Source organism: Gekko japonicus, unplaced genomic scaffold (genome assembly GCF_001447785.1).
Source record: "Gekko japonicus isolate JY-2015 unplaced genomic scaffold, Gekko_japonicus_V1.1 scaffold2023, whole genome shotgun sequence".
NCBI lineage: Eukaryota > Metazoa > Chordata > Lepidosauria > Squamata > Gekkonidae > Gekko > Gekko japonicus.
Window position 1 is genome coordinate 86,547 of NW_015168715.1, and position 3,446 is coordinate 89,992.

The following is a 3,446-nucleotide window of genomic DNA, read 5'->3' on the forward strand; positions in this document are numbered from 1 at the left end:
AGCCCCACCTACCTCACAGGGTGTCTGTTGTAGGGAGGGGAAGGGGAAGGAGTTTATAAACTGCTCTGAGACTCCGAGTGAAGGGCGGGTATAAATCCAATCTCCTCCTCCTCTTCTTCTTCTAGCAAGTGAAAGTGTGCTGCAGGAACTCCCTGCCACTTATACTGATCCCACACCTACAGTTCCAGAATGGCTGGCTGTAGAAAACACTGCAGAAAATACTATGACTATGGACTATATAAAGAGCAGTGGCTATGAAACTACTTGCTAGATGATGCATCCACATGAATTTGCATTCTGTGTGCTTGTTCATGTCCTACCATGTGTTCAATATGCATGTAGAGATTGTGTATGGTAGCTAGCAAACTTCCTCAGTATTAAAGGTAAAGGTTTCCCTTGCTAGTCCAATCCGACTCTAGGGGGCAGTGCTCATCTCTGTTTCCAAGCTGAAGAGCCAGTGCTGTCCAAAGACATTTCTGTGGTCATGTGGCCAGCAAGACTAAACGACGAGGTGCACAGGACACTGTTAACTTCCCACCAAAGCGGTACCTATTTATCTACTTGCAATGTTTTGCTTTCAAATGGCTAGGTTGGCAGGAGCTGGGGACAGAGACAGGAGTTCACTCCATTACGCAGCACTCGGGTCTTGAACTGCCAAACAACAGACCTTCCGTCTGCAGCTCAGTGTCTTAACCTCCAAGCCACTGCGGCCCCTATATCCCCCAATATTAGGCCACTGCTGTCCCCGTTTCCTCATTCCAGCAGGGTGGGTTCTGCTGCATCTTTTCTCTCAAACGGTGCCTCAGCTTACTTGCCCTGAGTCACAATGGGGGGGGGAGATATAAGCCTTCCAGAGAAACTCAGCTCACGAAAGCTGCATCCTGTTCTCAAGCTGTGCCCTCCTCAGCTAATGGCTACTGAGTTTATTGTGCCTGAGGTGAGTGAATCCCTGTCCAGCTTCTCCCAGACTGCATTCCTTGCTGTTGGCTAGCCTCCCCAGAACTGGGAATTGGAAACTACCCATAAAAATGCATTGGAAGGTGCCCTTCAAAGTACAGGCAAATCCCAGGGGAGAGATGGTAATACAGCCACCCATTTACAGTTATATACTTCATCGGACAAGAAATCTCTCGAATTTCCCCTGGACATTGAAATGGAATGTTAAAAGGGGGGAATGTTAAAAGGGAAAAACTACAGTTGACTGTTCTCCTCTGTGTATGTCTCTCTGTGTGTGCACACGTGCACATACAAACACACAGAGTGAGTCTGCTTGATTAGGTGGATTCATCGATGACACCTCACTGCCTGTGCTGCCTAGTGTGGAGCTGGCTGCTCGAGTTCAACAGTATAGTTGCAGGGATCTGGCAGGAGGCACCATCACACTCCTCCTCACAGGCATTATAATAAGTGGCACCTTTTCTACTCCCCTCCCTGTCAAAACAACTCTCTCAGCTGTGGAGCAAGAGATTCTTCTGCTTCCCACACATCCCTGGGCAGCAGCACGCTTTGTTTGCTAGCCAAGGCAACAAATCCCGCCCCTCTCGCCTATTTACATCTGCCCCCTCTCAAGATACTTAGCCTTGCAGTGCCTTATACGCAGAGCCTCCTCTCTTTGTAGGGTCAAGGATGGGGTGCCATCAGACAGGAGCAGCAAACTGAAGGGATACTGGCAGATTACAGTTTTGTCCTTTGTTTTCATGATGGGTGCAACCCTCTCTTTGCTGAGAGAGAGTTGCTGAAGGCCTGGCGTGATCCGGTCCATGGGGTCGCGAAGAGTCAGACTCGACTGTGTGACTGAACAACAACAACAAAAGCACCTCTTCAACCTGCTCCTTTCAATCTGAGCTGCATACCTGAGAAATGCCTGCAGGTCTGTGTGCCCCACCCTTCTCATGATGGGCTGACATCTGGGGGCAGGCTACAAAATGCTGCTTGAGAGCTGATTGGCTGACAGCCAGGGTTGGGCCTAATTTTCCAAAGCCATCCGTGTGTGTGTGTGTGTGCGTGCACGTGCGTCATTCCCCACACATACAAATGATGCTCCGGCTCATGCGGATCCATGGGAAAAGAATTAAAGAGGAGTTAACAAACCATAGGTCAGTTAAAATCACACAGTATGGAAATCTCTAGAGCTACCCAGTGTTTTCCCTTGTGTAAAACAACAGCAAGTGTGTGTGAAAAAGCATTGGGGGGGGGGAGATAACATGAACAACTGTTATTATCTTTTTAAAAAATTCTCAACCAACATTCCTCACTGAGGCTTATGTGTGCTACAAGCAGAGTTTATGTATGTAAGAGTCTAAGGCCCATTCTGCATCTAGCATTCAGTCTGTTGTTTTACCAAACCCACCCTGGAACAGAAAAAGATGCTGCTCAAAATCACATTTAAATACCCTGGGGCCAACGCCGTACTGACCGCAGAGTCACTCCTGAACGGCCATAAAATGGCCATAAATCTATGCAGACAGTACCATAAAACCGAGAGATCTAAGGAAGTGAAAACCGGGTCGGCATGCAGTGTGGAGGCTACCATAAAAAACAACAAAGAAAGTGAATCCGGCATGCAATGTAGAAGGGAATTTCTGTTCCAACGTGGGTTTGGTAAAACAGCAGAGCTAGATGAAGAATAGGCCTGTGACACCCATGACTGGAACTTTTCAGAATTTTAAAAAGGCAAAAGCAACCAATCTGGATTGTGACCACAACATAAGAGAAGAGAGGGGCTTCACCCTACAAATTTAAGTATCCATCCCCTTCCTCACACTGTTATTTGACAAGGAAAGGAAAGGAAAAGAAAGGAAAGGCAAGCACCAAGGTTGCCTATGTTCTTGTTTTTTGAGGGACTAGTTATTCAGGGGCTAGTTTTGATTAGTAATATCAGGTAGGGTATCTTCCTGTGCTGCAGCTATTATTTAAACTGGGCTATGCTCAGCTGCTGTTTGATTTAAAAATTCTTCAGAACATCCTATCACATATCTGGCAGTGTGTGATATATTTAGGCCCCTAGTGGCACTCATTAGGGACTTATTTCCAGGCTTATTGTATCATTATTGTTGTTTAAGAGAACAAAACAGTTTGATGAAAAAGCATAGTGCTAATGTTTCTCAGCAAGGGCTGCCAGATTGTTATCCACACAACAGGTTTAATTCTTAAGTAGAGTTGTTATCCGACACAGAAAACAACTGGTCTTGCATACTCTTTGGGCCTTTAACAACAGTTTGATCTGCACAGGTAGGTTTCCCATGGCAGGCAGGTAAGCACTGTTAGCTGTTAATGACTGCAGAGCAAGCTGCTCTTAAAGACACAGAAACAGGGGCCAGTAAAAAAAATAATGGGCAATCCTGCTATTAAGGTCTTTAGGGGTAGGGCAGGAGACTGCCAAGGCTCAAGCTACTGCTGCAGTTGGCCCCTCCTGGCAGCAGAAAACCAGGCTTTCCAAGCAACTT